The sequence below is a fragment of the Talpa occidentalis genome, unplaced genomic scaffold (genome assembly GCF_014898055.3).
Source record: "Talpa occidentalis isolate TD23 unplaced genomic scaffold, MPIMG_talOcc4v2.1 talOcc4.16, whole genome shotgun sequence".
Classification (NCBI taxonomy): Eukaryota; Metazoa; Chordata; class Mammalia; order Eulipotyphla; family Talpidae; genus Talpa; species Talpa occidentalis.
The window spans coordinates 65,701,422-65,710,543 of record NW_023601653.1 but is presented as its reverse complement, the minus strand read 5'-3'; positions in this window follow the sequence as shown (position 1 = coordinate 65,710,543).

Here is a 9,122-nt window from a genome sequence, read left to right as displayed (position 1 = left end):
CTTAAATCCATTTCTGTAAACAAGTTGCTGCTTTTTGCTTGCTTGCCTGAGCATCCGCGAAGTTCCTGCTGCAGCTTCCTGAGTCACCAGCCCACGGTGGTCTAGTGAGGCTGGGACTGGGCTTTGCCACAGCAGCCTGGGATCCATTCCTGGCTGGGAGACTAGACCTGAAAACCTGACAGTCTGGTATCAATATTTGTTTTTTTTTTGTTGTTGTTGTTTTTTAATATTTATTTATTTATGCACAAAAGAACTGGGGTACAGGCCAGAGGTGCAGGGGGTGAGAGAATTCACCAGAGACAGAAGGAACAGAACAGGCAGACTGATTGAAATACACTGCTGAGGGGAGCAGCGGGAGAGACAAGAGAGGTCTTCCGTGCCATGTAGGATTCTCGCTGGCTGGCCAGGATCAAACCCACGCTGCAGAGGCTGCGGACAGCTTTACAGTGCAATGCTCAACCGACTGCGCCACCAAGGGAGACCCTCTATTTACCTTATAAAGTTTGTCTCTCTACTTGTTTTATACTTTGAAGTTAATAATGGACATTTTCTCCTTTCAGCTTAACTTTCTATTTATTGAGTTTTCATTTAATTTATTGCAATCCTATCCTTGCATGGTTATTTATGGGATTCCCTGGTGGAATGAGGGAGGTCATCACATTTGTGAAAGTCTGTTAAGGAGACTCTGGGTAAAACTGTGATATTAACACCACCCTGGTTGCCCAATTTCAATTCCACAGTTTAATTGGTCAATAATTAATAACAGATTCTGATCTAAACCCTGCATTGACCGCTGACTGTAAATTTCTTTTCCTTAATAAATGCCACATGCTGGTAAATAGACTTTATCCAAATCTTTTCTAAAAGCATCCAGAACCTGTCCTTGCCACCCACCACACAACAGTAAGAAAACCAGGGAGCCCCTAGATTTGTCCCACCATCTTGAATAAATTTATTTTGTAACTCATAAAAACATTCATTTATTATTAATGTCTTCTTTTGAAAACTGTATTCAGCACAGCTCAAGGAGAAGTTTCTTGAAGTTTGTTCAAATAGCAGAAATAGGTGTCTAGACATTATCTTAATTGCTGAAAAAAAGCAAATATTAAAATAATTGTTTTTAGCTCCACTGAATTTTGACCTGTAATAACAGACTTATCATAAATCACTAATTTGTGTTAGCTCACTGCCCTTTATTTCTAGAGTCAAAAACCAATATAGTGAAGCTTCTCTGCAAAAAAAGCAAAATACTGTCCTAGACCAAATGTAAATAACTCATCTTTAAAAAAAAAAAAAAAAGATTTATTTATTTATTTATTTATACAAGAACCAGGGTACAGGTCATATGCGTGGGAGGGTGAGAGGATTCACCAGAGACAGAGCGGGGAACAGAACAGGCAGACTGATGAAAGACACTGCTGAGTGGAGCAGCAGGCAAAACAGGAGAGGTCTGGCGCGCCATGGGGACCCTCGCCGGCTGGCTGGGATCAAACCGGTGATGCAGAGGCTTCAGGCAGCTTCACAGCGCAGCGCTCAACCGCCTGCACCACCAGGGGAGGCCCTAACTCATCTCTATTAGCAACGTTAGATCACATGATTGAGAAATGTAGAGCTAATATATTGGAATGAATAGAAAAAGATTATTTGCCCTTGCATACTTGAATTAAATCCTCCATTATCTCATCAGAATCAAAGTCAATGTTTAAATTCAATAATATATAAAGTATCAATTATAGCAACATGTTTGTTAGGTATTTGTTGGTAAGAAGGCTGAGCTCTAAAGTTACCATCAAAATCCCTGAGAATAAAAGCAGACAAACAGACCAATGCAGCAGAAAGGACAGACCAGATATAATCCTACACAAATATGGATAATTAGGTTTATAACAAAAGATCCATGAAAATACAGTGGAGTAAGAAATGTCTTTTCAATAAATGATGCTTGGGAAAGTGGCCAGCCATTTGCAAAAGAATATAACTAGGCCACTACATTTCACCTTAAAAAAATTAATTTAAGGCAAGTATAACCAGTTCATGAACACTTAAATCATATCACTCATATTCTCTGAACATCAAACTAGAAATGAACTATAAAAGATACCAGGGAAATCCTCTAATATGTGGAGACTGAACAATCCATGTCTGAAATCTCTGTGGACACAAACACTTTCACCATTTTTGCTGACGAGTAAACTGAGTGGAGAGGAATAATTAGCATTCTAATTTCTTTCTTTTCTAGTCTCACATTTCATACCCTGAGTTTGTCCTTCAGTGTGATTCTGACATGCGAAAGACTGTCGTCAGTCTGAGGTTAAAATAAAAAAAAAAAAAGGAACTAATACCACAAGATTTCTGACACTTAACACATTTTATGAAGAAGCACAGCACGACAGCTCCACAGTCAGGTGCTGTGTGTCTGTATGTTAAAAGACAAGAGAGCGTTTATAAAGCCTGAGTTAGAAACCAGTCAAACATAAAATGAATCCAACCCTACATCCCAGAGACACGAAGATTCACATATTCTTTTTTGCTCATGCAGTTCTGGGCCCCTTGTGTGATGAATAAAGTAAATACCCATCATCAGATGGAGCCATTGAAACTCACCCTCCAAAGCGATTGTTCTCTTTTAATAATAATCTTGTTGCTAATCTATTTCTCTCTCTCTCTCTCCCATTCATTTATAATGTCTAAATCATTGAACTGTCATTATCTAAGGGGAGTACAGAACAGAATGTTATGAGCAGTGTTTCCTTCCTATGTTATTAAAAATCCCACCTCTTGACATCTGAATCCAACGACACTTTGAGGGAAAGTGCTGGCTTATCCTGTAGCTGGTGAGTCAGGGCAGGTTGATTGAAGCCATTATAGGATGTTCTTTCCTAAAAGAAATAAGTCCTAAAAGAATAGGACTAATTTTTATGTTCAGACCTCTAAGATGCTTCCATTTGATACAGCAAAAGCGTGAAAATGGCATCATTGCAAAACAAATGATAATGATACAAATGACTTAAACTTATTATGCTTCATCATGTTCAAGTAGTTGTTGAATAAAACAATGGTTAAGATAACATTTCACTACATACTGAACACAAGTGTTACAATTATGATGCTTTTTCTTTATTTTATCACCTAAATAACAAAACTTGAAACTAATCAACTTACTTAAAGGAAATATCATTACACTTATTGAAAAGTAATAAAAGCATAAAATTTATCCATCATGAGAGACAGCACTCATGCAGCTACACTCTAGTGTGGAAAAGAACATCCCCAGCAGGCCTCACATCAGCTTCCAGTTTGAATCCTTTTTCTCTTACAGATTTACCATCCTTGTGAATTCTAATGCTATAGTTTAGTAATGCCTGTTTTTGCAATTTATATAGCTAGAACAATACAACATAAATTCTTATATGACCTGGTTATTTTTCTCACTCTAGTGGGAGTCCTCTGAGAGTCCTCTCCATCTGTGGAAGCGGATAACGCTGGATACAAATTACAGTGGCCACTGGGTTAAACACAAAGATGGACTGAACTCAGCTGAGACCTAATGTGGACACTGGATTGATATCCATTCTATTGAAAGCCAAAAGTATGGTCATTATCTCAAGGAAATTTTGAAACACTAAAATTACAGGAGAATGAACTTTGGAAATGGTGGGCACTTTTAATAAACTTGCTTTTGTTTTTGATAAGTTTTTATCATTAAGTTTATCACTGATACACATACTTGGGTTCACTTTGAAGCACAGTGAAGCTCAGAGTGAATTTCTTCTGTGCCAAGTGTAAACCATTAGGAAACATATTCAGGTGTGTGGATGACAAATCTTCAAGTTCCAATATCAGCAAAGCATAATCACAATGAGCAATGTCTTCCAAGAGCTTTGTTTGAAAACATTTATTACATTAATGTTCCCTGAATTTACAAACACTGATGTGAGAATGTTAGGGGAAAAAGAAGATTATTTTGTTAAGGAAATAACAGACTGATGTTAGAGAGGGAGTCAGCAGTGCAGCTGAGACATAAGAAGTGAAGGAATATGAGGACAGCTAGAGTTAGCAACAAGGAATAAATACTCTGTCTTGTGTTAACTTATGCTTTTTGCTTTCACTTTTTACTTTGAAATGAATGTAGATTGACAGAAAGTACCAACAGTAACAGTACAGGGAGCTGCCTTGAACCATTTACTCAATTTTTTCCAATAGTGATAGCTCACATAACTAGAACACAAGGCCAAAAACAGACATTGTCTCAATTTTAATCAGGTTTCGCCAATTTTACATGCATTTATTTGCTTGAGTTTAAACGTCTGTGTGTACACACTTTAACAAATTTTATCATGTACATAAACCCATGTAACGAACATCACATAATCCCTGTTTTTATATTCTTGAAAACATACTGCCAGCAAATATTTTGTTAGTCTGCAGTACAGTTAAGGAAAAGATAAGATACATATTTTAATACTTTCCTTTGCTTACCAGTTTCATCTTATGAGTTTGTTCATTCTAAGAATTTTGGCACTTACTCAGCACACATTATACCCTCTACTGTGTTGAATATGTATGTGTTACAATCCCAGCAAAGATTTTTGGCTTCCATTATTTCACTGGTGTAGAAATTATGATACCTTAGAAATTCTGTTATGAGGGATACTTTATTTAACAATGATCACATAAATATGCAAACTCTAGAAAATCACTTACATATTGCTTAACTCTCCATTTTCTTGCCCTAGAGTTAAATCTTCTGATGTTATTTTAAATCGAGTAGCCAACTATTTTTGGTCATTCAGTTTCACTGAGACTTTTTCTAAGAGTTCACCAGGATTGCTCTTTACAGATCTTTTCCAGTCCTTCTAAGAAGTAGAGATGGTCACTTGTAATTCCAAACAAATAAGGAAATAATCATCACTGGCTAACATGCTTATTTTCAGTTCTTATTCAACACATTTTTTTAATTTGATCTCTGGCATATTACCCAATAACTGTAAACTCATGGCTTTAGGGACTACCGTTATTGTTTTAACAAGAATGATACCATTTTACAGTTGCAATTTTAATGGACAGTCACAAATTTAATCAGGGATATTGACCCTAGAGAAATTTTAAAAGCAGGTTTCCCTTTTGCATGAAGTTAAAATCACAATACAACTGTTTTCCATCAAGATAAATAGATAAATATTAAAACCAAAGTGACAAATTGTGTAATAACTCATTCAGACTTCAGTGAAAGATACAAAACACTGTGAAAGTTGTGGAATGTTTAGCTCTCTCATGGCCCTTGGCACTCCCATACAGCTATTATATAAAGTGAGATGTCTGCACAGAAAAAAGAAGCATCCAAAAATGTTGACCTAATTGATGACATATATTTTGAATAAAAATTTGTATTCTCTAATTGTTTAGGGTAAGGCAAGGTTTATAAGGCTACAAGAAAACATAATTTGTTTGAAATTTTCTTAAATTCATTTTTTGATATGTATAACTTCTTACAAGTCCATCACATGGACTGAGCTGAGAACCTCATGCAGAAGCTGCAAAGAGCTTGCTGCCTATGCTGTGGCTTCGCAACCCCATGTAGCTGGAAACAGTTTCTCTGTGGTGAGTGCTGTGGGCCTTTGGGTTCTCACTCTGAACTGAAACACTTAAGGTGATAGATAAATTGGTCACTTGTTGACGTCTAAAAATTGGTTTTTGACTAATTATCACTGAAATGGCTCTGAGCCTCTATTGGTCTTTAGGCAAAAATAGTTCTATGGTCAGTATCTGCTGACAAAATTTAGGCCTAAAGGCAAGACCAGGAAAGTAAAAGGTCTCCTACAATTGCCATATCAAACCCCAAACATGGGGTCTATCTGTGCTCCCTGATCTTCACTCCCACATGAGGTCCTTCCCACTGACTGCTTCACTGTTTTTCCTCTCTGAAATACTCTTACTTCTGGATGCCTGCCTCTATTGTTAATAAGGTATTCATTTCTCTGCTCTCTCCATAAATATTACTATATCAGGAAAGTCTTCACTTACTTTTCCATCTAGACCAGGTTTTTCTTATATTTTGGTAACCTCTTTACCCCATGTATAAGAACTTACTTTCTTTGCATTGGGTGCTTTTTACGGTGATTACTAATGTCAGCCCTCCCTGTAGCTTGTAAGCCCTTTGAAAGCAGAAGCAGCTCTTTGACTTGCACCAGTGTGTGTCTCCAGCACTTACAGTTCTGTATTCGGCCAGTGACAGGAAAATACCTTGTTTGTGAGTAGAGTAAATTCTGTGCATTCTACTGGCAGAAAATGCATTTTCAAAATCTTTGTACCTTCTACAGTTAACAAAGTTTAAATATCTCCAGGTTATCTACAATATATCTACAATATATGTTACCATTATCTTGTTTTCTCAAAATGTAATTTGCCTTGAGATTTGGACAATTTTATCTTCTTGTCTGATTATTCATTCCTCCCATAAGTAGCCTAATAAGGTAAAAAGAAGGCTCGTATATAACCATCAACATGAATATGTGACTACAGTGACAATTTACTTTGAAAATACTGGAAGATTTGAACATCTCAAAATTATTCAACGCCTTGTCCTAACATGGAGTGTTTTATTTAATATTTTGGTCTCAATAATATTCCTTCATTCTTTATTGACTTTGTTTTATTTCCTGTGTTACTAACATGTTGTTTATTGTATAATTACTGGTAGATATTAAGAACTAACACATGAACTTCTATGTACAATGACATCGAATTTCAGTTAAATAAATAGTTCACAATTTGCAGTCATCAGAATGAGAAACGTAGGTGGTTACTTTCTTTTTATGTATCAACTTGATATGAATAGATTGCCCTCTTACAGATAAAATAACCATCAATTCAGCAATCTTCAGCATTTATCCAGCCAAATTTTATAGATGGATATTTGATAGCAGCATTCTTATGTCCAGGAATTGGAAGCCTAGAACAGAAAATCATTTCCATTAAATGCTGAGAGCTTGCTGCCTATGCTGTGGCTTCGCAACCCCATGTAGCTGGAAATATTATAGATATTTTTAATAGATATTATAGATATTTTTAATATCTATAATATTTTGATAAAGCAGAAAATTCACTTTCCTTGTTCTTCAACATTACAAACAATAAATGTAACGTGTCTTTCAAATATTCTCATTAAACCTGGAATTGAGTTGGGACCAATGTCTTTAATTCATACTGTCTATAGTGTCCATGACTTCAGGCAATTTCAAAGTGTCTTCCATTTCTACTGAGGTTTACAGATTGCCTTTATACAGTAATATTTAAAAAAAAAATTCTACTCTGTTTACAGTACAACAAATTTCTCATAATTGCCAGTAACAGTTGTTTGTCTTTGATACATTTTATCTTGATAAGGCATCAAGGAAGGGAGGATGGGTGAAGGGTCAGAAGAGCCTGCAAGAGAACAGGGGACTGTGGTGATGGCTCAAGAGTGCTGTGGTAGTGGGACAACTACGGGGACTGCACCTGAAGGATAAGATCAAATACTGTCCAGAAATTAACAGTGCTGTAAGAAAATAATGTACTTGATCTAAAAATAAATATAAAAAAATATAATTAAAAAGATTAAGTATTGAAATCCTCCTGACAGAAAGTATAGGCAATTATCCAAATGATAAATATTTTAATATATCATGGGAATCAATGTAATGCAGGAAAATGCTCATGAAAAAAAAAAAAGGTGATATAATTCCTGAAGCCACACATGTGATTAATATGTGAAAGTGCAGCATTAGAAATGAACACAATCACTTAGAATTTTAGGTAAATCTGAAGTTTTAATTTGATCACAGAACCTGTGGTGGAAAATCAAGTGTGAGAACATTGGAAGGTAATGTGCATATTATACTCAGAAGATCTCACAGGTGAAAGCATTTATTTTAATTAGTTTTCTGTATCTGGAGATTCACTTAACATTAACTTATTGTTAATGTTTTTTAAAGATTTATTTATGCATACAAGAACTGGAGTGCAGGCCAGAGGTGCAGGGGGGTTGAGAGGATTGACCAGAGACAGGGTGGGGAACAGAACACAGACTGACTGAAATACACTGCTGAGGGGAGCAGCAGGCGAGACAGGAGAGGTCTGATGTGCCATGTGGGTAGCTCCCTGGCCAGGGATTGAACTCGTGCTGTGGATAGCTTCACAGTGCTCTGCTTATTGTTAATATTTGAGAGGAGGCCCTTATTGTTAATATTTGAGAAGGGATGAATGTAAATTAATATCCTCATGGAGTTATTCTTATGTGCCAGACATTTTCTACATGTGGAACTTAATCAATTCACCTATATTTCATAATTACCTTATTCTCTTTATTTATAGATGATGGTGCATAAACTAAAACACAGAATGTTTGAAAAACTAGACTAATATCACCCAGTAGCACTACCAAGATGTCAATTGAGGCAGGTTAGCTTCAGAGCCTGTGTTGTTAATTATTCATGACATTAAACTGTGTGAGAGAAGACAGGAAACCAGGGTATTAATATTTCAGCTTTACCCAGAGTCATGCTAAACTGACTTTTACAAATGTGGTGATCTACCTGATCACATTGTGAATTACACAAGGAATCATATGGGAGTTGGGGGTTAGCATTAAGTGAAATGAAAAATTAATTAATGGGAATTTGGACTAGAAAGACAAATTATCAATTAAGTTCAAAGTATAAAATGAAAACATGTAGGTTAAGTTTAAAAGATAAATATAATGATTCAGAATCTTAGTTTGTAAATGATAGATTGTAAAGTTTTATTTATTTTATATTGACTGCTAGCAAAATATTTTGTAATGCATTTGCCTTGATATATGCATATTTTGTAACAGGGGTTTAAAGGAATGTTGAAATTAGAATTGTAGATTTGGAGAGACATCACATTGAAAAAAAATTTCTTTAAAGCAGCATATTAAAGTTTCTGATTTTCAGGGCCTCCCTGGTGGCACAAGGGGTTAAGCACTGCACTATGAAGCAATCCACAGCCTCTGCAGCATGAGTTTGATCCCCTGCTGGCCAGGGAGCAACACACATGGCACAGCAGCCCTCTCCTGACTTGCCCGTTGTTCCCCTCAGCAGTGTATTTCAGTCAATCTGCCT